We start from the raw sequence: 27401 nt of genomic DNA on the forward strand, positions 1-27401 counted from the left end.
GAGATGTTAGCTAACCATTTCCAGTATTAAGTACCCAAATATAACAGAAGTGTAGCCACATTTAGTATCTTACATTGTATGGTGTGGAGAAGAGAAATACTTGTTAGATTTTTATCTCCCATTACTCAGAGCATCAAAGTCAGTGAGGATCAATTGGCCATGCATTCCATAACAACATATAACTGAATTTATATAGAGGTGTCTTGGCAATGTGTATGGAGAGGAGGCAAACAGAAATATATTCCGAGAATTGTTATTTTTTTAAAAGAGAACATTTAATGTGATAGAATAACAAGTAGTATTAATTTTTCCTTATTTTATTGTTATAATTTTCTATAACTTTTTTTAAACACAGAAAATGTAATAGCATGAAAGAAACAAAGAGCCACTTTGGAAAGGCAATTATTTATTAAGTAATAGAAAATGATTACATTCATGGTGTTGCTTTTTGTAACATATTTGCACTTTAAAGAAATGTGACATGGAAAGTATGAGCCAAAGAGATTAGTTGATTCCAAAGAGACTCCATAACAATTACGATGATTATTTGGCTAACCATACTTTTTTTCAGGGCATTGTGTTTTTCCATTGTCAAGACAATGTGGAGAATCAAAGGGTCACTGTTTGTGATGGTCTGTGAGATTATGAGAAATTCAGTGGAGTAAATTTTCTAGGTGATTGAGGATCACATTGTTCAATTCCAAAATTTTATGTTGAAAATATCACTCTGATGTGCAATTTTATTTTCATGCTTCAATATGGAGACTCTTAAGAATATCATTGATTTATTTTTCTTAAAAAATATATTTTTTCCAATATCAGACCTTGCAGGACCTCTGTATATCACTCTGAATCTGATTCTAGAAGAAGATCAGAAAAGATATAAAAGGTGGCCTCATGGGGGTCTTCCTTATCTTGAGACAGAGCAGTGAGATTAGTTTTCTTCTTATTTCTACGTTCAGCAGTCACTACATGCCACTTTGTCTCTTTATCCCTCTTGTGTCTTTGTATTTATTTTTCTTTATTCATCTAAACACAAATATAAATTAAATACAAATCTAGTCAACTGAAGGTTCAAGTTGAATGTTTCAAGGAGTTGAGATTCTATTATAATGTGAACCAGAGTTTTACCTTTTAATGTATGTGAAGTTAAACAGAATAGCTTCATACATAGTTGGACTCTGCCATCCTAGACAGTCTGCCTCCCACAGCCAGGGAGCTGGGGAGAGGGAGCACGAAGGGGTCCCCACTTCAGCCCAGCACAGCTCTGCTTAAAGCACAGCTATAGTGACCTGTCATTGTAGTGTGACTTGAAATGCCCTGGAAGACATCATGCTGTCAAAGCTCCTCTTTCAACAGGTCTCCAAGAGTAGAAACATATTCTTTCGTCTGATAAATCAGGCTGTTGTGTTACAAATATGCCCAGAAAGGAGCACAGAATGAACCTTAATTAACATCAAAGATTAACTCCTATCCTAATACTTCCTCCTGATAGCAGATTTTTATAGACTGAGAAGAAAATATGAGAACAGGTGTTTTCAAAGTCTGAATAAGATTGGATAAGACCATGGAATATTGGTAAGGAAAAAGGTACTCAGTTCCAAAAATATTGTGAAAATTAATAGCATGGGCAGCCCTGAGCATATATATTTTTTAAATGGATGGAACTAGGTGCAAAATCTTTCTCCTATCATGACATTCCAAGCTAACAGGGTCGCTAGGTGATCCCATAGACCCTGTGAAATTACTGTCTCTCTGCTACCTACCTCAGATGCTAATGCAGCCCCTACTCCTGTTGCTTATATGCTTAGTGGGCTCATAGTGGGCTTAAGCAGAACTAATAAAAAAATCCAGGAATATAAAAAACAAAATTCCTTCTTAAGGATATTTGCATTTGTTTCAACACATGAGGTCACCCTTCTATTAACAGGATGGAGGTACCATTCTTGGTGAGTGGAGTCTCCCTGCAGTGTCTCAAAGCACATTGACTACCTCAGTGCCTGCTTTTCCAATTTCATATAAAGTCCATCAGTACAGGTACACCCTGAACAAAGAACTGGGTGCCATGTGAAGTCCTTGTAGTGACAACTGGGGGGGAGGGGCTTAGGCAAAGAGTGCTTGCCTTGCCCTATTTATCAATGATAGAGTCCTCTCTGGCCAGATCCAGAGAAATACCTCAGATTTGCCTGCTAAAGGTTTCATTTCGTTTTATTAAAACAGTCTCTCAGTTTCTTAAAGTTTTTAAATGTTCAATTAAAAAAACCTGCTGTGAATTTAGGATCCTCTTGCATGTGTCCTTTTTCTTTTTCATTAACAGAGGCCTTGAGCATATCAACCAACTCCCCAGTCAGCAAATTCTGTGGGGGGCTTATGAAATTTATTTTCCCATTGCAATTTCCTTTAAAGCTAAAAATGTCTCCGCTGATTACCATTTCAGGCCCTTCTCATAGTCTGTCATCGAGGTCTAAATGCAGTGTGTATTTCCACAGAATTTTCTATGAGTAGATCAGTAGTTGATAAGGTGGCGCTCTAAGGAAGCCTGAACTGGACCCAGGTCTGTTGTAAGGAGTTGGTTCCTTAGGGATGTTGCTGTACCATTTGGCACTGTTCTAATGATATCCTGATTCTATAGCCTCTCATGAACCCAGCATTTCAACTTAAAGCATGATATAATGGGGTTACTCAGCTTCTTTCCCATATGGGAAGTCTGATTCAATAGTAAGTCACTGAAATCTTTATGATGCTTGATATATAAATTTCTTTGGTTGGAACACTTTTCCTGATTATTGAAGTCCGCTCAGTCATTTAGCAAAAGGTATCTATCTATCTATCTATCTATCTATCTATCTATTTTTATATAGGAGCCAAAAGCTTCAGTCTTCTTCCTTAAAATGGGCTTGCCTGAATAAAGATCCAAGATGTCTTATCTCCAAGATGTCTTATCAGGACAATCTTTACCTAACATACTATGTCCCTTTTCTCCCCTACTACTTGGCAATCTCCTTGGTTGCTGGAACATTCCAGGATTCCAGTCCCTAGTACAGTACCTTTCAGACCCAACAGGCTTGATCAACACTGAGTGAACTAGATTTAATAAATGGAGAGAGCCACTCATTTGGGTTTCTAATACAAAATGGCCTTGGCTATTCTGTTTTAAAATATTTAGCAGTTCAGTTAAAAACGCCCCTGTGAATCTTTTATGACATCATTTATCTTTCTATTTCTTTTCAGCTTTAAATTGTATTGCCAGATTTATTTGCTGTGGTATTAGGTTTCCGTGTCTACCCAGTTCTAGTCCAGCTCTCTTAATGCAATTCAGTCTTTTTACTGCAAGACTCAGACTCGAATATTAAATCGACATTTGCCATTAAGACTCCACATTTGTCTATGGGATGATGATTGGATTCCGCTTTCGGAAAGGAATCTATATAAATACATCTTCTCTAATAATGTCCAAAGATAATCCCCTTCTCCTCCCCACCTCCTGCTGTGTTTCTTAAAACTGTGGACTCCAGGGCTCTCTGTGTTGCTCTCCCCTGGGCTACCATAACATCTACTGTTATTCCATTACCTCCACCCTCTGATGTTCTACACTCTGTTGCCAAATAAATTGTTTCACACAAATGCAGCATGCTTTGCCATTTTTATTAAAAGTAGAATCTGATCAACAACGTTCCAATTATAAAGGTACAAAAAGAAAAAAAAAAGGTAATCAGATTTTGAATTAAATCACATCTGGACAGGCCTGTTGTTGAGGGCACTAATAATATATTGCATATGTATTTGTGCAGAGCATGCCAGAAGTGAATTCCACATCATTAACAAAGTTCTCTATCGATCGCTCACAATCTGGCAGCTGAAAGCAGCAAGGTGCAGAATCAAGTCTTCTTTGCTACTGAATATGTATCATCATGGCCCATGCAAGTCCCTTCTCTGCCTACGGGGTCTGCCAGGCTCACAGCTGCTTGAAGAGCAGAGCAGGGCTTTGCATTAAGGCTCTTCAAGTCATTTCTCTCCCAGACAGGGATCTTGCATTTTAAACACCACTGCACAAAGAGCTTGGAACTCCTTCCCAGAATTAGTGCTCCTGGCTCACTACAGAAAACAGGGAGAAATATGTCACCCCTGAAAATAGCCACACTGATCCTGATGGACTGAAGGAGGCATGTTTGGATGCCACTGTCTCTCTCTGCTATTGGAAAGGGAAAAATGTAGGATTCTCAGCTAAAAATCAGCTTGAGTCACACGGAATGTGAGCTTAGTATGGCCTACCTTGGTGAGCTCTTTAATTATTTAAAACATTCTCAAAATTCCTAATACCATCTTTGGAAATAAAATTTATAACTGCAGAATTTTTTTATATGAAACTGATTTTGATCTTGGCAACAAATCATCAATAAGAAGCAGCACTGTGTATGAGTTAAAGATTTGGGCATCAAAGTCCAAACTCTCACTGAATTTCAGATGGGATGTTCCTGAGCTTTATAATCTTGGAAAAGTTATTCAAAATCTTATGCTTTTTTTTCCATACATAAAAATGTGGGATAACAATGGAGCAGGCCATATAGACTTGTGAGAAATGAATACCCTGATACATTTAAAAGGTTTAGGGACATGATTTGTACAAAATATATCTCAATAGTAGAAATTATTAGAATTCAGAGAAACAAGGGTTACTCTGACTTGTTCTAATGTTTGATGTTGGACTTTCACTTTTTGAGATGTCACAGCTACGTGGCAAAGAGGAAAGAGGCACTCATGCCTATAGCATGAAATTTATCCTGTATGCCTCCCAAGTATGTACTGGTAAGTACTGGATGCAACTGATGTGAACTATTTAATGACATTGGGGGTGGGGGAGGGTTGGGAAAAATTGAGGTTTATTAGCAAACAAGTATTTCACTCTCTGTGGGATTATGTAGCCTGAAATGCTGTTTTGATAATCAAAACTGTTATCCACACCTTACAGAGCACTTTCCACGGGAAAAGCTTTGCTAAAGACTGAAATGAGAACCTCAAGTGTCACATCATGGTTCCTGTCTACAGACCCACAGTTCTATGTAGGAACGGTTGGCACTGCTAGCATACATTGGAGAGTGTGAAGGTCCATCAGAGATGGTGAGGACATGTGAGAAACTCTGTCCTTTTCTGGGGGAAGTGAGAAGGAAAACAAAGCCCGTAAAGCAGCAGAGGATCGCACAATGTGAGGCCAGAAGAGTACTGGGGACTAATGATCTCCATCCATTAGGATTGTTAGAGTGGGTGATCACAATCGTCATCGTGCTTTCTTTGCACCAGACGTTTCCCTAGGGGGAAAGGAAATCAAATTTCAGGAATAACAAAAAATAATTTGTTTCCCTCTGTATCTTATACTTGCATGCCATATGGTCAATAGCAGTGAATCTTACTGGAGCATCCTGGGATGTACAAGCAATGTCAGACCTGATTCTCTATATCTGACAACCTTCTCATTTTAATTAAATAACTGTGCAATGTATAGATTTAAGGGCACAATATAGAAAAACATACAAACAACATCAATTAAACTGTATTGTATTAACTAAAAAAGGATAGAAACTCTCAGACGTCTCAAAGAAATTCTCCTCCTCTGCAGACCAGCTTTGTCAGAGGATGGGGACAAAAGGATAAAGGAAGTCTTTTTTTTCAGGATGCAAGAACTCCCTTAAGTGCAAAACAGAAAACAAGCCCGGCAAGCATTCCCTCTGCTTCTCAAAAGCCTCTTCTCTGCCCCATTTTCTGCAGTGACAGGTCACTCATGTCACTTTAGCTCCAGTCCTCCACCATTAATTACCCCTCTAGGTTTTTATTTACTTTTCATCTTAGAGAAAAAAAGGAGTTGGGAAATAGATTTCTTTCCCAGCCATTCCTTTCTTGTAGCACATCCTATAGACTCCCAACCCTTTACCACCTGCCTGGAGAGTGCACAAAGAGGAGGAGGGTGGAAAGGAAAATAAAGGGGAGGAGAAAAGTGGTTAAAAACTTAATTTAATATACTACACTAAAGATGCTGAAAAATGCATTTACTTCAGAACCTCCACCACTGAGTACTGTGAAGTAGCATTTAGCTCTAATAGGGTTTCTGCTTCATCAGCTACAATAATTATTTTCCTTAATTTGCCTTGGACATTCTGTATAATGATCTCCATGTTTGGGGGGCTCTTTTAGTAAGCGAAAACAAAAAGCGAGTGTGTGATTTGCTTTACCTCCTACATTTGGTGTGTCTCCTTTTTGCTAGGCCTAAAATCTGTTTTTGCCCTCTCTCTGTCATCAGCATGAGTTTCTTGACATTAAGATCATCCATCTCCACCCGCCCATCTCCATCCCTGCCCCCAATCTAATTGGCAATTTGCCACCTCTACCCTTTTCCTTTAAAACTAGATCAGCTTCCTTGTAACTTGTAAGAATATTCTGTCCCTTGCAAGAAACCCCAGAGATGCTGATCTTGAAAATGTGCAAATGTATTATTTAAAAAATGATATTGAGATCAAACTGCGATGTGTGTTTATATCTTTTTGATCTCTATTTTTGTCCTTTATTAACTCTCCCCTTACCCTGTTTCTGTAAGTGTTAGCTACAGATTTTCAATCACACCCACCAGCAAAGCCAACCCGCAGGGAGGTTCTCAGCAGTGCCCTTCCACAACCAGCCCAGCAGACGAAAGGCAGATGGAAAATTCCAGGGGTTCTGATGTGAGCATTTAAATGATCATTTAGCGTAACACAAATCTGCGAGATATGTATTTTTAGTTTCCTATGCAGAGCAATAGAATCGAGACAATGCAAACGGCCCTGGTGAGTGGGTTGCACAGAAAATGCTTGGAGAAACTAAAGTCAGCAGAGAATGAATTTGGGGACACTAGGAGGAGAAGGTCTCAGGACAGCAGAAATACTATTTATAAAAAAAATTCTTTCCAATGTGCAAAGACACTCTGTCTTTGCAAATTACATTTAAAATCACTGTTTTTTCTTCCCCTGCCACTCCCCCCCCCCTAATTCTCAGTTTCACAAGAGCAGTAGTAAAGTTACTTGATTTTGCATCTATTTTATGTATCCTAAATGATTCGGATGCTTAAGAACAAATGGTTAGCAATGTTAGAGCCAGATTTCTCCATTCAGATAGGTTTACTTACACTGTTTGGTACTGCAAAATACACTCACATACTATCTAGCAACCAAGGCTATGACTTGGGAATAAGTACAAAACTTTGATATTTAGATGATATTTAATGTTATAATTAAAATGTGTAATTTAATATAGCTGTCAATAATCTCTATGCTAGGAAACAAATACTTGTACATGCAGTAATACATGGTTTCTGTGATTTGGAATTCTTCAAGGTGTACTATCTACATCCTAAGGTAGAGAAATAAGTAAGCTTAAGAGAAGAGAAATCAAAGTTACTTGGTTGTTGTTGGCTAACCAGCAAGTCCAGTTCTACATGGCTGCTCCCTGCCATAATGTCCAAACAATGAGAAATTAAAATAGATTTAGCTAGAGCCAGGACTCCTCACTGGAAGGAAGAAAGAACAGCTTTATACTCCTGGAACAGCAGAGGAGTATTTAAATCACAAAAGATGTTATCTATTAATCTGATCTTCATGTTCATAATAACAGTACCTTGGCTTCCATCAGATTTCTCTGCTGAGGAACAGTGATGGGACTTCGAATCAGGTGCCAATTTTAGAATATTTGAAGCGATGCTTTTAAACAGCTTGCAACCTCATGTGGTGTAATGCGTGCTTTCTCTTTGCTGCATAAGTGTCCATCATTTTTGCATTCCAGGATTTTGTGAGAGACTCCTAAAATAGAGGCCAGTGACATACTTAGGTGTTTATGAGAAAGAAGTGTGTGATTAAAAAAAAAATTAACTTCCTGTCCCTCTCTTATTTCAGTTCTTTTTATTCTTTCAGTCCCACTGTTCCTTTTGACCTTCTGATGCCACTGTCACTGTCCTGAGATTCTTGGAATATTCGTGAAACAGCTTAGAAACAGTAAACAAAGCCAGATGAGGTGGCACACACCTGTAATCCCAGCAGCTCAGGGGCTAAGGCAGGAGAATTGCAAGTTCAAAGCCAGCCTCAGCAACAGCGAGGCACTAAGCAACTCAGTGAGACCCTGTGTCTAAATAAAATACAAAATAGGGCTAGAGATGTGGCTCAGAGGTTGAGTGCCCCTGAGTTCAATCCCTGGAACGCCCCCACCCCACACACAAAAAAAATAGCAAATAAGCAACATATGTTGAGAATTTCTATGTGTTAAGTATCAGACTTAGTGGGCATGATAAGCACATGGTAGGTACTATTTTCCCTAATTTAGAATAGTGATATTGCCCAATTTCTCTATTCACTTCCTCACATTGATATCAAAGAAAGAATGTGTACTGTCAGCCATAAATTAAAATTAAAATTTGCCACACCATCTTTATTTCAATAAAGAACATGACTGACAAAAATATAGGTGCCATCCTTGGTCTGTCTGTTTCCCTCATCCTCCACATCCCTATCAGCAGTCCCATGGCCTGTCTCCCACATATGTCCTACACAATTCTCATTCCTTCCAGCTGGCAGTGTTCAATTCACCAACATTTCTTGTTCAGACATGTGCAGTAGTCTCCATACTGATATGCCTACCTCATTGCTGCCTATGATATTGCTGCCTATAATATAATATAGTGATTTTTAAAATGTAAATTGAATTTAATGACTTCACTATAAACCCTAAAGTGGCTTCCTGTCACATTTAGAATAAAAGACCAAGCCTGTATCCTGGTATTGATAATCTAGACCAGATCAATCTTTAGGCTTGGTTATTATATACCCCTCTTTTTTCTTTACTAAGGACAGTGTTCCTTAAACTCTCCAATTTTATTTCTTCCATAACATATTAAGGAAATATCCTTCTTCAGCATTTATATGATAGGTTTACCATTCAAATCTCAAATTCAAAGGTAATCTTAAGTAGCTTTCCCTGGCCAACAGGTTTAAACGTGCTACATAGGTATTCATAGCATTTATCATTGTCTGATATTTTCCCCTTTTACTTATAAATCTGCTTGCTTACATTCTGTCTTCCCCTAAGATCAGGGACCATGTTTATTTTATTTATCATCTTTTTCAGCTACATAATATGTGAGTCTAGCAAAAAATTAAACTGTATGTCCCTTGTTCCAAATATTATTAAAAATTTCTAGGTGATGACAGCAAAACATTAAGATGAGGGCAGAATGCTTCTCAGCTCAGGCCCCTATGTGAGTGCATCAGTCACAGCACCAGGTAGTCTGGTCACTATTATACTCACAGCACACAGTAGTTGCATGAATATATTTTTCTACATTTTTGAATAAATTATTTAATCATTATTTCTTAAATAAATGAATAAATACATTAATGAGTGGGATTAAGAAAACTGAGCCTAAGGCAATGAACTTGTAAACACAAAGAATAAAACACAGAGTTTGGAACAGAAACTCAGGCAGTCTGATCAAGCATTTCCTCCCAGCTACTGTGCCACATTGCATCCCAAGGCAAATAAAATCTAGTCTCTGGGGGAAAAAAAAATCCATCTTCTGTTCTAGTGAAATTTAATATCATGCAGAAATGAAGAATGACAATAAATAGCTACATTCAAAGGAAGTGTGTGCAAAGTATCATAACTAAGGGGTTTGGAAAAGGTGTAGAAATTGAAATGTGAGTAAGGTGAGGTGGTTAGAAGTTGCACTTAAGGTGGGTTTTGAAAGCTGATAGGATTCTGGTGCATAAACAATAAAGAAAATATGTCATAGAAGGACATCCCATAGACGAAGCATGCAGAATGTTTCTTAATATAATGAGAAATCCATTGTGACTGGGCAAAGACACCGGAAAGGTGAGTAAGCAGGTCCTGAATATGTGAATAATTATGACTTTAGGAACTTCACTTTTTTCAGTAAGAAATGGAAGGCAACACAGTGCCCTTCTAAAAGCTGAACTTGAAGAAATTAAATCTGGCTATAATGGGTAGAGTGGGCAAAGGAAAGAAACCACAAGTCACTCACATGAGCCAAACTTGGGTGCTGGCAACAGGAATGCCAAGGAAGAAAAATATAGTAGAAATCATAGAAAAAAATGAAAATATCAATAATTAACTAGGGAAGATGAAGGAATGGGGATTCCAGATGGTGATTCTGAGATTTTAAATCTGTAGCATACCTAGTATGTGTTTGCCACTTTACATTTATTATTCTTAAACTTTATAATACACCTGAGAGGAAAATCGTATGTATCCTCAAAACATAAAAAAGAAAAGAAAAAAAAGGCTGAGAGACTAGAATTAACTTGCTAGAGGTCAAATAGTAAGTGCAGGAGGTAGGATATAGACTCTTCTCTCTGTTACTCTAATGGGTAATTGGCAAGACCAAGGATAGAAACAAGGTAGTGAGGACTCGAAGCTAGTTTGGAAAGGTATGTACTTGGTTTATTGCTTTCTAGACAACATGCTTCTTATATAATGTGCCTTATGTTTTTTTTTTCTTTTTAATCCAGAAATCATCTTTTTTGGTCTTGGAGAGTCTAGTGAAGAGCTTGGGACTAGTCACTTACTAAGCATTCCATAAATTCTTTATAAATTTTATGCAAAGTTGCAACAGAGTGGGAGGGAGATACTTGCATGTAATTCACTTGGTAAACTAAAACCTGTGCTGATGCAGAAAGAAAAAAAAAATTCTTTAGTAGATTTATGATTAAAAATAAATAATTATTTCCCCTAACCTATTATTTAGTTCCCAGGGTATATAGAAGACTGATAAAAAAAAAATATTCAAACACATACCAGCAGCATTTGCTACAGTTACACACGTCTCAGTGAATGTTATACTCAACTACCTGCCATGAGCACACCATGATCTTTGGAATGGGTTTTTAACAATATTGCTCATTAGACCAGTACATCAGTTCCCTCCCTCCCTCCTGTCACCTCAGAGACAGTTCCAATTTATTTAAAAGTTACTTCCTTTGGAGTAACCCATCATCCTATCAGAATCTGAAGTATACATTCTCTTTGAAAACACAGGACCATTCACTTAATTTAACTTAGGAAAAAACAGAATCAAACCTTGTTTTCCTCCCCGGAGGCAAAACATGCTTCACAAATGAAGAATTCCCATCCAAGGAAGCTCTAAGTCCCCCTGTCAAGAAGTTCATCTGCATACATTCTCTTTTATTCTATTGACACATGAATCTGAGTTTATATTTATCTTCCACATAAACACTGCTCATTAAATACCAACAACATGGAGGGGTGGGTGAGACATATTTTGTGTTCTTTATCTAATGAGGCTACCTTGGAAACTGAGAAAGGGAGTATAATTCAGGCACAATGAGTTCACATGCTGGTGATACCTAGTAAAGCTGGGGACAGGATCAATGGCTCCATAACACTGCTGAGTACCTTCCATGTACAGAGCTATGGGCTAGTTGTTGGAGAAGGGGAGAAAAAAAAAATAAGATTCTGGAGTTCAAGATGGCCACTGTCTATCTAGGAAGGGGTCATAGTCATTAGAAAAGGTAATTATATTTATTCCAGGAGGAATAAAAATTTCATAGGCAAAAAAAGAAAATGCATTTATTTGTATATTCAGACCACAAAGGTGACTACAGATTGTGTTCTTTGGCTGTGGGAAACCCACCCAGAAGGATTGTAAAATTGTACAACATCCACAGAAGGCAATTTAACAATATCTCTCATATCTATATCAATGCATTTACTATAAATCAGAAATACTTCCTTAAAATACTTATGCTACAGATATACAGAGACACAGGCAAAAATGACACAAAAGGGAGAAAACTTCATGTTTTTTTTTAAATATTTGTAAAGACTGGCAATAACTTATCTGCCTATCAACTGGGTCCTGTTCTGATATAGTATATTATATTCATCCAGTGGATTTTGAAGATATTTAAAATAATGTAGAAGCTTTTTATGTATCAGTTTGAAATGATCTTCAATGTGCATTGTTAATAAACCTAAAATCAAAGTGTAGAATAGAGAGTGTAGTATAATATATAGTGTTTCTTCCCAAAATATATCACAAGTAGTATGTACAGATATGAAGCTAGTGAATGAACATTCAGGAGCGACATGTACACACACCATATAAATGCTTAAAACATATTGGTGACTGAGTTTGCCTTTGGGAGTGGAACAAGGACCAAGGGTCAAGAGAGGAAGAGAAACTTAATTTTAACTATATGTGCTTTTGCATATTTACCATTTTTCCTGTGTGCATATATATTGCCTATTTAAAAATTAATTCAATACAGTAAATTAGTAATATAAAATGGAATATGATGCTGCTGATTGATTGAGCATAATGGACTCCCTGCTGTTGGAGGTCAGTAAAGTGAATGTGTACCCCAAGGTGATGTGCTACACATCAGCTAGGGGAAAGGACTCAGTAGATGAGTGTGGTGTGAGGGTGACAGAGTTTACTATCTGTAGAAAATGAATGAGATTCTGATTCCTACTAAATCCACTTTCTAGACTGGGTCCCTCTCACCTTACACTGGAGATCCTGTAGAAGGAAATCACAAAGACACCTTGGGCATTCTGACAGTATTCGGGGATGCCTGGGGAGAAGCAGCAGGGGTAGGTGCATTAATTTTTAACTAATGTCACTATGGATATTAGTTATGGTCTGGGGCAAGAGGTTTCTGCAAAACTATAGTGAATCAGCTTGCATGGGAATACAGTCTGGGCACCTCAAATTATCATGTAAGAAGAATTATCACTTCTAGCTGCTGGTGGTCTCTCAAAATGCCTCTCCAGTTTGACAAGATAGATTGTTGTGTTGTTTCTGGTCCATTTGTGGCTTTCTGATGCTGGAGGCTCTTACCTTACAACTGGTCTGTTCTCCCATCTTCACCCTAAGGCTCTTTCAGCTTTCTGGTCTTTAGTCTGGTCATAATCTCTGTTGCTCAGCCTGGCACAGGTGTTGATTTGCCCTTTATGGGAGAAAAGGCATCCAAGTTAGATGTTACAATCATCCTTGTCGAGAACTCCTTCTCATCTCCTATTACACATTCGCGTCACTCCTGCAGAGATTGGGAATGAGTCAGAAACCAGCTGTACCTCTTGGCTTCAGGACTGTTTTCTGTGTCTTAAGTTCAGCTCATAAGGAGCTTCCTTCAGAAAAGATGAAGATTTTAATGGTTCCAAGTTACTTTCACTCCTTTGTACTTCATCTGTTAAAGCACAATTGCCATTTCCAGAGTGTGAATACCACTGAGAATAAATCTTTCTACTCTCAACTGGTATTTTTAAAAGATATAGGTATTGTGTGGAAAAAAAAAATGCACCAGGCAATTAAGGAAATGATGTTTTCAGGTCATTGAATAGAGAGAATGTTCATTAATGAGAATCTTATTAATAAAAAGAAAGGAGGTTCTGTAGTTTGAATGTCCCTCAAAGTCCCTGTATTAAAAGTTTGGTTTCCAAGACAGTGCTATTGGGAGATGGAAATTTTATAAAGTGAGGCCTTACAAAAGGTGCTTAGGTCATTGCCGGCATGCTCTGAAAGCAGATTGTAGGATCCCTGTCAATTTCCTCTCTTTTTTCTGCTTCCAGCTTTTTTGCTTCTTTATTTTTTGTTTAATACTATTGCTTTGGGTCAACCATGTACTTCTGCCATGTTGAACTGCCTTCTTCAGAGGCTCAAAGCAATAGGGCCACTCAGACTTGGACTAGACTCTCTAGAACCAAATATTTTCTTTTTGTAAGTGAATTGTCTCAGGTATTTTGTTTCAGTGACAGAAAGTTCACTATTATAAGAAATCTGGTATCTTATAGAGGCAGGTAGATAAGAGAATGGTTTATGAGTCCTAACAGAGTCCTGTGAAAAAAAGTGGAAACAGGCCATATCTTAAAATATGTGATGGCAGAATTGTTCTTTAGGATTAGCCAAACACAAAGAGTAGAGAGATTTCTTCAGTGTCATTATTTTCTAGTAACACAGGGATTAGGTAAAGAGTGACAGGACCTTTTGCTTCCATTCTCAAGTAGATTCCTTCCATAATATTCCATCAGTTTCTCCAGATCTATCTGGAGTATTGTCACTATTTGCAATTTGTATTTCCTTATTTGCAAACCCCAGTTCTCCATGGGTTTACCTTAGTTAGTCTGACATGCCTGTATAGGTAAGGTGTTCATTTTTTAATACTTCTCCTTCTTCCTATTTCATCTAAGCATTCTTAGTTCTGATTCATTGATAATATTTCCTTAATATCTTTAATAACTTTCCTCATCACTAAGGAACAATTTGCAATACTGAAATAACTTGACAGTCTTTCACCTAAATGCCCTTTAACCACTGAGCCTTGCTTGTGCATGCCCTTGTTGAAAGAGAACATCCTCAAACTTGGACAAATATTGGCTAGACATCTTTGTCACATGATCTGTCCTGAGATTAAAAACAACCATGAAAAAATATGATTAGTTGTAAAGGAAAATGTAGAACTTAATCATATTCCAATTTTACCAAAGACAGATCAGAAGGAAATGAACCAGGATGGAAACAGGAAGGATTTAGGTGATGTAAGCTGAGCAATAACTGTTGACAGAAGAGAGGTTATTATTAAGTATTAGGACAGGTTATCAAGGATGGTTATGAAAAGTGAAGAAATTTCCAGGATACAGGAATCCATCATCTTAAGCAAGCAGAACATGTACTGACATTTCTTTACTAAAATATGTACAGAGAAAAATATACTTACTATACTGTACTGCAACCATAATAATGTAGTTTTTAAACTTCTCATATACTAGTGACATGATCTTAGTGTACATTCACATCAGTATGGACTTTAGTTTAACTCTGTACTGCTTGGAACCAGAAGGAATTAAATGATGAGTAGGACTTTAGCCATAGCTCAGAGATTTTATTTTTTTCTTCTTCTTCTTTCTTATCTGTCTTGGGAAAAGATTAAGGGTACATTTATGTTTAAGATTATGGTTACTCTGCTGTAGAAGGGTTTCTTTTTATTGGCTACAATACTGGGTAATGATATTGGCCAAATACCCAATACTATTGTTATTGTTGTTGTTTTGGGGAGAACCTTTTCACTGTTTTTTAGTTTTGTATAAATTCAGGGCTAGCACAAAGTATCTGCAAAGGGACTGTGTTCATCTCTAAATGTGCCTTTGTTGCTAAAAGTTCTTTCCCATGTCCTACATATATGTGTTTCTGAATGTATATTCCTATGCAAATAAAATGCAAATTCAAGGATGTAAATATCTACATCCACAGTAAGTTGCCCTCCTAAGGAGTCTTCATTGTCTTCTATTTATGCATAATTAAGTCCTCTTGTCCTAATCTGTCTTTGTAAACCTAAACATGGATATACAAGGAAAAGAAAAAAAATTAATGAATGACATCTATCCTCACCACACACAACCTCCAAACTGGGTTTAAAGGAAAAATTCCTCATTTGCTCCAGTTGTCTACACCAAACATTTTGCAGTGAAACACCCGTATGGCGTGTTTCAATGGGTTCTCATTTGAGGAAAGAGCAGGTTACAGAGGGGCAATGGCAGTTCTCCTGCCTGTTCCTGAGCCATTTTAAAGGGAGTAAAACATGCAGGAAAATGTTCAACGGATTTTATAGCAAAGCATCATGGTGCTGTTAAGGGAAATGGTAATGTGTATTCATATAAACACAATGGGGTTGAACATCACCTCATATTCATTCAGATGCCTCCCAGCACCCAGGCAACTCACATACAAATGTCTATTTGATCCCCTCTCAGCTTTCATCAACCCAGGAGCCCTAACCCTTACAAGCCCTGCAGCTGCCCAGGAGCTCAGTGAGCAACTGAATCTTTTCCTAGCACATTCTCACTCCTACCATGGACAAGCACAAGCAGAAATTTGTTCAATTCTCATTCATACTTAGAATATGAGCAAAAAGTTAACAGTGAAGATGGACAATCTTCAGGATCTTTTTATTTTATTTCTTGTTTGTTTTGCTCCACAACCTCATAAGAGCAATAGCCATTTGTTTTGAAACCAAAATATTAGAGACCAAAAAACAAACAAACAAACAAACAAAAACTAGAGCAAAAATTAACAACAAAGAAGCAAGCCCTATGGCATAAGCACAATGGTCAAAAAGAGAAGACAGATTTGGATGACTGGCTAAAACTCTGATGTGGCAATGTAGTAATTTTATACAAAAAAAAAAAAAACACTAAAAATTAGACAAACAAAATACCAAAACTCCTTTATTTTTGTTTGTTTGTTCTTTTTAATTATACATGAGAGTACAGTATATCTTGACATATTTATACAAACACAAAATACATCTTATTCTAATTAGGGTCCCAGTCTTGTGGTTGTACATAATGTGAGATTCAAGTGGTGTACCTATATACATACGTACATAGGAAAGTTCAGTCTCTTTAATTCCACTGATACTCAGTGGTGGATTTATGAAGGCACCTGGCTATGATGAGCCTGTTTTGAGCCCATGATTCCATCTACTGGAAGGCTAGTCTTGGCTCTCCTGTTAAGTTAATCTGAGCAACAAATGATAATTGAGTGTAAAGGGTAATGTTGATCTTATTGGCTAAATAAAATACTGGGGTTTAAAAAATGAACATAGCTCTATCTGACCTAACTTCCACCAGGAATTTTAGAGAAAATCATATGCAATCAAATAAATTGCAGAATGCACCCTTCTACACATATGTTAAGCCACATTCTAACTAAAATCTTGCAAGTGAAGGCAACCTGGAATAGCAGTGCGTGATCTGTCACAGCATGCACACTTTCAATTAAGGAAGAAGACATAGTAAAATAGGCATGAGCCTGGAGGAAATATGTAGAGTTCTGTAATAGCTTTTCTTTGTCTCATACCTTATCGACCTCTGAAGCTGCTTTTGTGATTCACTGATCAGTTGTTGTATCCTAATTTAAGGTCACTGTGTACTACAGAAGACACTCCTGAAAGCAGTTACTAACCATGTCTTCCATGTTAATTGATTAATTGATTTATTATTATTTTTTAATATCCTTATTTTATTTTTATGTGGTGCTAAGGATCAAACCCAGTGCCTCATGCATTCGAGGCGAGCATTCTACCACTTGAGCCACAAACTCAGCCCCTAATTAATTAATTATTAAGTAATCATTTTTTAATATTATGATTTTTCTCTAGCATTGAATATACAAAGAAGGATGTTGCACTTTTTTAAGAAGCTTCTGTGTTATCAGAAGATAGGATAATATACATAAATTGTTTAATTATGACTGATAGATATTTTAATAGATCCACATACAAGGTATGATGATAGCCTAAAGGAACAAATGTGTATTTCTCAAGGCAGAAAATGGAGAAAGAATTCAGGAAGGATCTATAACATGATAAACAACTAAGATAAGTGCTGAAACATAAAGGTTTAATATGTAGAAAAGGGAAGGATAAAGCAAGAGCAAATAGAAAGAGGCCAAAAGAATAGCATGTCAGAAAAGTACATTATTTTTGTTTGTTTTTGTTTTTAAAAGCAGATGCATAGTGAAAAGGAGCAGTGGTGTAAAAGGTAGGGGATAAAACTAACTATATTGAGGATGCTTGATAGCAGAGAAAAAATGTAGATTGTATACTTGTTGAGAAAAAAAACACTGAATGGATGAATTTTAATATTTCATTTTCTTTCCTAAGAATATTGTGTCCCAGGTTATATCTTGACCCAGGTCATTCATAGGAAGCAATAGAATTCTCAGAGGCAAAGTCACTGCTTACATAGCCCTGATCTTCCCACTTTTTTAACAAGTGAAAACAAAGTTTTTGTTTTTTTGTTGTTTTGTTTTCATGAAAAGAAGTCATGAGTCAAAGAAACCACAACCAAGAGAATTTGAAAATCACAAGAGAAGAAGGGAAGAGGGATTTCCCTTGCTCTTGGAGTGATAAGGATACTTATCATAGACAAATTTTATGAATGTACTTTTCAGATCTTTGGGACGAAGCAGGTTACATAGTTGGTGACTTCTAATGTTGGCACCCAGCTACTTTTTTCCACTTGCCAAACTGAGTGGGCAACTTTGCACATAGCCCAGATGTGTTTTTACACTCAGAAGAAGTTAGACTATTAGGTTGAAACACAGCCCAGTAGCTTTCCTGGATTAAAAAATAAAAGGCGGTGTAAAAACTGTAAAACTCTTTAACCTCCCCAAAATATGAAGACTGGAAATTAAGGAGATAAACATGTGTCAAACCCTATTTTAATGCTGAATATTTCAGCTTAATGGATGTCTGAGGAACAGGAACAAGAGACAGAGCCAGATGTAGAGGCTAAAAGCATGTTACCACATAAAATTAGAAACCCAAAGGGCTCCACAGTACCCAGAAACAGACATGCAGAAAGCTTGCCTATCTTGACCTTGGCATTGGGTAAATGGAAAAGGAAAAATGAAAAGAAAATTATCTTGAGAATTTATAATCACATGCCAGACTTCATACAGATTTGTGGTCTTATTTAACTTTTCTTGTGTGGTCTGAAAAATGTCAAGTAGAAAAATGAGTTTTAAATGTTTTGACCTCAGCTGGTAAAACCCATTTTACACACTTTCTTTGATGACTACAGGCAATGTAATTCACTGATGGTGGAATGCTGTTTTTATGGAGAACCCAAGAAACCCCACAGATATTGTTCCAAAGAAAATATTATATATATGTGTACTAACCAAATTACCATAAGTTGAAAATAGCAAAAACCACAAATGGCATAATTTGACACACAATTACAGAGGCAAAATGTAAAATAACTGTGTTTAATATATTTAAATAAAAAGGAGATATCTAAAAAGAAAGCCAAATTCCAAAAAATTATATATCATTACATATAAACTGGAGATAGAATAAATGCAACTTTGAGAAATAAAATAATAATCTTTTTGAAAACAAACACTTAATGGATTCATTAATAAGATTATTCACTACTAAAGGAAATTTGAAAACACACACAAAAAAACAAGTTTCTACTTTTCTTATTTCTTCTGCTTCTCCCAATTCTGTAATATAGTTCAAAAGAAGATTGACAGCTCAGTGGCAGAGCAGTTGCCAAGCACCTGTGAGGCACTGGGTTCAATCCTCAGCACCACATAAAAGTAAATAAATAAAATAAAGGTATTTTGTCCATCTACAACTAAAAATATTATTAAAATATCTTACATTTTTAGAGTACAGAATGCCAGAAGTTAGATAATAAGTCACAGGTTCATGAGATCCTCAAAATATATTGAAAGAAGGAAAGGATTTCATGAGAACAGATTTCCGTTCATCCTTGAAAAAAGCACATTTTCTATGGTTGGTGGCCCACTTGCTACATTTCTACTCTGCTTTGCTAGCCAAAATGGAAGTGACAGGACACTGTCCTATGCAGTTTACAAAACTAATCATGCAAGACTAATACACATCTTGATCTCTAATCATCATTCCTCATTATGTAAAATTGAAGTAAGAAAAGAACAAAGCTCAGTATACACATTCTCTGGGTTGTAAACAAGCAAGGACTTGATGGAAGACAGGAACTTCCTTTTTTGGCAAATTTTAAAAATGTTTCAAAAAGAACCTCTTACATGGGAGATATATTTGTCAGTAGTTAGTCTTAGTGTTTGTCAGTCAATTAGATGTTTGCTATGTAAAAATAGTTAATAACAAAACATTCTTGTTTTTACTATGAAGGCAAAGAGAAAGAAATACAACAACTATTTGGATATTTGATGGATATTTCAATCTTTTTTTTATTGATTATTTAAAGCATTACATAGCTCATGATATATCATCTTTCATACATTTGACTCAAATTATGTTTTGAACTCCCATTTTCACCCCAAATACAGATTGCAGAATCACATCTGTTACATATTCACATTTTTACATAATGCCATATTAGTGACTGTTGTATTCTGCTACCTTTCCTATCCCCTACTATCCCCCCTCCCCTCCCCTCCCCTCCCATCTTCCCTCTCTACCTCCCCTGCTGTTGTTCAATTCTCTCCCTTTTTTCCCTCCCCCTTGCCCCTCATAACCTCTTATAATTTTATGTATCATTGAAGGTCTCCTACTATTTCCATGTGCTTTCCCTTCTCTCTCTGTTTCTCTCCCCCCATTCGTCTTTGTTTACTGTAGTCTTTTCCTCATGCTCTTCCTTCCTGTTCTGTTCTTAGTTGTTCTCTTTATATCAAAGCAGACATTTGGCATTTGTTTTTTAGGGCTTGGCTAGCTTTGCTTAGTATAATCTGCTCTAATGCCATCCATTTCCCTGCAAATTCTATGGTTTTGTCATTTCTTAGTGCTGCATAATACTCCATTGTGTATAGATGCCACATTTTTTTTTATCCATTCATCTATTGAGGGGCATCTAGATTGGTTCCACAGTCTAGCTATTGTGAATTTTGCCGCTATAATCATTGATGCAGCCGTATCCCTATAGAGCGCTTTTTTAAGGTCCTCAGGGAATAGTCCGAGAAGTGCGATAGCTGGGTCAAATGGTGGATCCATTCCCAGCTTTCCCAGGAATCTCCATACTGCTTTCCAAATTGGCCTCAGCATTTTGCAGCCCCACCAGCAGTGTACAAGTGTACCCTTTTCCCCACATCCCCGCCAACACTTATTGTTGTTTGACTTCATAATGGCTGCCAATCTTACTGGAGTGAGATGGTATCTTAGGGTGGTTTTGATTTGCATTTCTCTGATTGCTAGAGATGGTGAGCATTTTTTCATGTACTTGTTGATTGATTGTATGTCCTCCTCTGAGAAGTGTCTGTTCAGGTCCTTGGCCCATTTGTTGATTGGGTTATTTGTTATCTTATTGTTTAATTTTTTGAGTTCTTTGTACATTCTGGATATTAGGGCTCTATCGGAGGTGTGGGGGGTAAAAATTTGTTCCCAGGATGTAGGCTCTCTATTTACCTCTTCAAGTGACTTCCAAAATGTATGTATTTTAAGATTTCCAAATCTAAAATAAAATCAAATCTATATCTTAATTACTTAATTTTACTGAGCACCTTTCACAATAAAATTTGTCTGATATAAATTAAGCAGACTGTAAGTTAAGCAAGTGTTGATGTGTTTGTATACATTTGTCTTACTTTAATGCTCTACCTTGAAATTCCCCTCACCAATTTTATTATATTCTTCTTTTCTTTCCAGCCTACATTGATTTTTCTGAATGTGTATATAACACATTTTTATGCTGTTCATTTTGTTGCCCACATTGTACCTTATCGTCCTGTCAATTTTCAGTGCATTACACATGTGAAATAAGTTTTAAGTACTTTGAGATCAGAAATCATAATTGTTCTTTCTTTGACATCCTAGAGTGCCTAGGAATGAGCTGTAACTCAGTAAGACAATCCTGTTTCAAATTGAAACAATTAATTGAATAAATATCATTTTGTGTTTAGAATGACTGAAATACCAGATCCAGTTCTATAAATGTGTCATTTCCCCTAAGCACATTATTACTACTTCCAACTATAAAATATTTTTCTTAGGATAAAGATGCCCCTGTATGTAAGGAGTAATTTAAAAATATTCTGCACTCAAGAAATGGACAATTTAATTAAGCAAAATCATCAATGACATACATGATCCATGTAGAAAATAAGGGGAGTCTACTTTCACATCAATAGATATTTTAAAATTAAAGCAAGCTTAAGTTTTTTTTTTTTAATTTTACATTTGACAAATATGAACTAGTATTACCCAATGTTGCCCATAATTAAAGTAAATGAGAGAGCAAAAGCAATTATTTGGTTCATGAAATGATTGATTACACCAGTTTGAAGTCACCAAATAACATTAAAATTTCTCAGAAATTAACAGAGTTGTGTAATGAGGGAGGGGAAATGTTAGAGGTAGATAAATATTGTGAGTATAATAAACATATATTAAAACCCAAGTTTTATCAGTTACTAGTTATTTGATTTGGGATTAATAGGTGTGAGTTTTATTTTCCTCATCTCTAAAATGTGAACAATAACTGCTTTACAGAATGGCGAGTCTTGGTACCACCCATGGCATATCAGACACTAAATAAATTCATTATTATGAAATGTTTCGTCTCTCCTGAATCAGATTACAAGTTGAACATTGTATCCTGCCTTTTCTCCTTGATTTGCCAGTCACTCTGACTTTCATTGTCACAATGTCTTCTAAGAACACTTTTCTGTCCCCAGCTGTCTTTGAGAGTGGAGGGTCCAGGAGCTATTCCAGAAGACTTCCTGGAGGTATCTTACTGAAAGGGAAGTGTTCTAGGATCAAAGGCAACGGGTCTTTAGACCATGCAGCAGTGCAGAAACAACCTGATCAGAAATATAAGCTTAAAGGTGAGTGGGCTAAGACAATTGGATTCTTGCTCTCAGGAATTAGAATGAAGAAATATAAGGAGGAACAAATTGGTCATGGAAATTTATTAACTGTGGTTCCTGAGTTAGAGGAGGGAGCCTACATCAAGAGACAGACAGGGTGAGTAGAAACAATATGTGGGGAGACTGAAAAATAGAGCATGAAAACTGAGAGGTCATGGTAAAGAAGCAAAGAGTAGCTGGAGAATTTAGAAGACTAAATATACAAAGAGAATTAAAGATGGATGGAAATCTGAAATGGAGAACAGGAAAGATGATCCAATACAACTTTTTGCCTTGTGATTACTGGACATGCTATGTGACCAGTGTTCCTCCATCTGAGACAGTCCCAAACTTAACTGCTTCACTCTCCTGGAGTCCCAATCAGTTCATATTCTCATCCTTCTTTCTCCCATCTTGCCACTCTTTGAATAATTGAAGGTTTTGTAACAAACTAATACTTCCAATCTAAGTAAAATGCCTAAGAACACTTGGGGGGGGAGAGAGACAGAGAGAGAGAGAGAGAGAGAGAGAGAGAGAGAGAGAGAGAGAGAGAGAGAGAGAGAAGATCTACATGGCAAATAAACGGACTAAATTGACACAGGAATTTCATCAGTACATTTATTTCCTCCCACCCTACATGTGCTACATGCATTATCACCTCTGTGCCATTGCTCTTGTTGTCCCATATGGAAAATGTCTTTTTCACTGCTTTCCAACTATTTAAATCCTACCTATTTATAAAATGCCCAGTAAAAGCCTCCTGTCTTCCTGATCACTCCGCCTATATAAATATCTCTTGACTACATTCCTAAACTGTTTTTTTACACTTAATATTACCATATGCTATCTCTTATGACTAAATTTTGCATTGTTAGTTAATGCATTCTTTTTTTTTTACCTTTTCTATGTATATATCTCATCCTCTCTCAAAAATAAAAGTTCCTTTGAGAAGAGGAACTGGAGCAGATACATTGTTTTTTAAACTCCCTTTATTATCATAACAGAGTAACAATAAAGCTTATGAATGAACAAACTTAAACTAAATAAATGAAAGAATTAATACATTTAGAACAGTTTTAAAGTTTTTATAAAATTGTTATACTCAAGAAAATTTTCCACTTTTTAATGAGCAAAGCATTAAACATAATACATACACGAATCAAGACATTTGCATGTCAAATCATTTTGTTGAAATCAACTTCCTTTTCCTCCTTTGGAAGTATGGAAGTAGTTGCAATTATGTTCATCACCATCAAAAAAGTCCTAGGCATAAAAATTTATATTAGGTGGTATATAATAATAATTTTATCTTATCAGGCTTCCTATGCATCAGATCCTGTTAAAGAGCAGGGTTGCAAAGAATTAGTTACTATAGAAGGCAGACTGACAATATGGGGCAGAGGAGGATGTGACACAAACTGAGGCATTCAGTAGGAATTGTTTGTTTTCAGGCTCTTTTTAATTTCAGGGGGAAAATAATGTTTCATCTCTTCTCCACACTTGAACAGCAGGTGGGCAGACACTGAAATTTTTCAGGAGACTGAGCGTGTGGGTAAGTCACTTGGAAGAAGTTCAAACGTCATGTATATTACTGATGTTGACAACTCTAACTGCAGGACACGGGGGAAGCAATTCTAGCTGGGGTAGAGCTGGCATTTTCAGGGTATTTTTTTTAATATAAATGCTCTGACACTGATCTAAAACCCTGGTTCCTGGAGGCTTTGGTGTGTAACCGCCAAGTGTGAGGCCAGGCATATACAGGCAGGGATGGAAGATTTTGCTTGAATAAAATTGGGAATAGCTTATAGGTTCTGCCACTTCTCAAATCAACTGCAGCTTCTTGAGTTGGAAAACACCAGATTTGCTATTCATTGTTTTTTTGTTTCCACTGCTGCCTTTGCCTTTCCAGGGTCTAGACAAAGTGAAACGTGTTTTAGGAGCATAACAAGTAGTTTTGAAAAGCATTCAGTTGAGTTTAATGTTGCTCTCCTGAGTTTCTTGTAGCATGCCTACACGATGACTATGTGTCTGTGTGTATGTGAATCCTACTCATTTGTAGCTGGCTACGCTCAGTTTTCAACCGCATATAGTAGCCCAGTCCAAAAGCAGTTCACACGATTACTCGATATGAACATAGGAGTTAAAGCATCTGGAAAAACATCAGTGCAGGTGAGAAGTTAACTGAACTTGTTTGTAAGGGATTTGGGATGCATAAGACAAAGTGACCCCACATCTTTGAAGGAATGGGCAGTTTAAAATATAAATTTTATTTTCCTGCCTTAATTTTAATTTTTTATATTTATATTTTGTTGTTGTTTTATTTTATTTTTTTAGGAAGTACAAAGAATTGAACCCATGGTTGCTCTTTGAGTGAGTTATAGCCCAAGCCTTCCTTCTTGTTTTTTTTTTTTGTTTTATTTTGTTTTGTTTTTGTTTTTTGAAACAGGGCCTCAGTTACCCAGGATGGCTTTGAACTTGTGGTCCTCCTTCCTTAGCCTCCTAGGAGAAGAGCTGGGATTATAGGTGTGTGACACTGTACCAGGTTGGTAAGTATCTCTAAATCAATAAAAGGGTAATAAAGTGCATGTTTAGCATGTGTGAAGCCCTGGGTTCAATCCATAACACACACAAAAAAAATACATGTTTTTCAAACAGTAATTTAAAAGACATTAAACAAATTAAGAAAATATGAAAGCATTAAAATTATCATTTTAAGCAAAGGACATAAGCTTTTTTGCTCTAGACAGCTCTGATTGATTCAATCTCTCAGTGATTCTAACTTAAGGTGGAAACTGCTGGTTTCTTCAGATTTGATATGTATAGAATGAGACGAGGAGAGAAGGGCAGAATTTCTCCATACTGGACAGAGCCATGGTCCCAAAAGAAAGACATCACTGTCTTCTTGGGTGTCATATATTTTTGTTTTTCTTGCTTCTCCCCACTCCCCCCACTATATAATACTCTATTATATCCTTTTCATTCCAGAGCTCACCATCCCACATTTGTGGTTCTGTGTTTACTTTTACTTCAAACCAACTTTCTGCATGATTTTATAAAAGAGAAAGCATGAACAAATTTATATTAACATCCAGATTCTGAACTTAAGTCTGAGGAGTGTGCCAACAAGTTCTTCTTCATTGTAGAGGTATGAGCTGCCCAGTAATGAAGAGCTCTGTGTGAGATACCAGAGGAGGTACTGGTGTGAGAGAAAATGAGAAGTGGAGAACATAAAAAATATGTTCATGGTTTTCAAAGATAAAGCCACTTTTTTGGGGAAAAATATGTATTATGTGTTCAATGAGACTCTTCATATGATCTTATTTGTCATGTGTGGGGTGTTAAGTTAGATTACAATGTGATGATATGGAGATTCAATACTGCTGGGTAAAGGAAGGTATGCTGTACCTTCTCTATCCTCCAGATTGCATGCATCACTTTGGGAAACTCGCTACTGCCACCATCCACTTTCCCAGATGGTCTTTTCTTTCTTTTCCTTTATCTTTCTTGATTTGCTCATCACCTACACCCCTCTTTCTAGTCTGATGTCTCTTCTGCTATAATTCATTCTGTAGATATAACCAGCTGTGAACACACTATTATGCCAAAGGGGTGGGCACACCTCCAGCATCCACTATGGCTCTAGTAGCTCAGGGTTATTCATAGGATCTCTTAAGGACAGTGCTCAGAAACTTTCATAGGCTGAAAGAGGCCTGACATTCCATTCAATCCCCATTCAATTTGAAGGCAGACTACTGTTTGCATTGTGAATCTCTCCCAGCATCCCAAAGAGAAACAGATATGTACAATTTATTTCATGAACTTGAGTGTCATGAAGTGAATGCAAGAGAGTCTATCCCAACTCTTCTCCTCTTCAACAGCATCGTGTTGAATATACTTTGGGTAAATTTAGATAATTCATTTATTAATAAAACAATGATTAGAATGTCAGGCAACACTCTTTTCCTGGGGCACATTGGAAGTGGGCAAAGCAGATAAGGTCCACACTGCCATGGAGCCTATAATTGGTGGAGGAGTACAGCTTATATACATATATGCTGGAACATGACAGAACATTTGAAATGTAAGTGATAAAAAAAATAAAGTAACATGCTAGGTAAATGACTCTCAAGTTTCAGTGTGGCCACAGATCACTTGGAGATCTTGTTAAAGGTACAGATTCTGATTTAGGAATCATGGGATGCAGGACTTGAGATTCTGAATTTAAACAAGCTTTCTGATGATGTGAGTATAGCTGGTCCTTGGATTACACTTTTAATAGCAAGTCCTTATCACATTACTAGCATCCATCTAAATTGTGTGGACATAGCACAACCTTTCTCATTAGGCTATGTCTAAATGGAGAAATCAGTCATTGAAGATTTGTGAAGAGAACATTACAGAGGAAGGAGTTATATCAAAGGCCTTAAGAGACAGAGAGAGAGAGAGAGGCAGATTAAAAGCATGGAAAGAAGGCTTTTCTGACCTAAGCATAGTGAGCCAAGGGGCACAAGAAAAGAAACAAGGTCATGCCATGACATCTAGGAAGGAATTGGATTTTATTCTTAGCATTAAGTGATGCCTTTGCAGAATTTAAGCAACAATCTCCTTTACATTTTCTAGGATCCCTCCAGACAGAGAGTGGAGAGAGAGTATAAAGTAACAAGAGGCCAGTTAAAGTTTCCTGCAGTTGCCAAGAAGAAAAATCATGGTTGATAAGATCAGGATGATAGCAATGGAGATTGAAAAACTAGATTGATTAAGGAAATGTTTTGCTTTTGCTTCCACTTTTTGATGGATTGTCTGTAAGAAGTAAGAGAAAAAAAAGAGGTAAACAAAAAATTCAGTTTCTCAGCTAGAGTTGCTGGATAGATGGTAGTCTCATCTATTTATTTTCCAGAGAATTTTTGAAAACACATTTTGGAAGGTCAATCAAATATTCCACTTAGGTGATGATAAAAAGATGCTCACGAGAATCTCAATTCTAAGTGAAGGTGAG

Source organism: Spermophilus citellus (assembly GCF_964194105.1).
Source record: "Spermophilus citellus genome assembly, chromosome: 12".
Classification (NCBI taxonomy): Eukaryota; Metazoa; Chordata; class Mammalia; order Rodentia; family Sciuridae; genus Spermophilus; species Spermophilus citellus.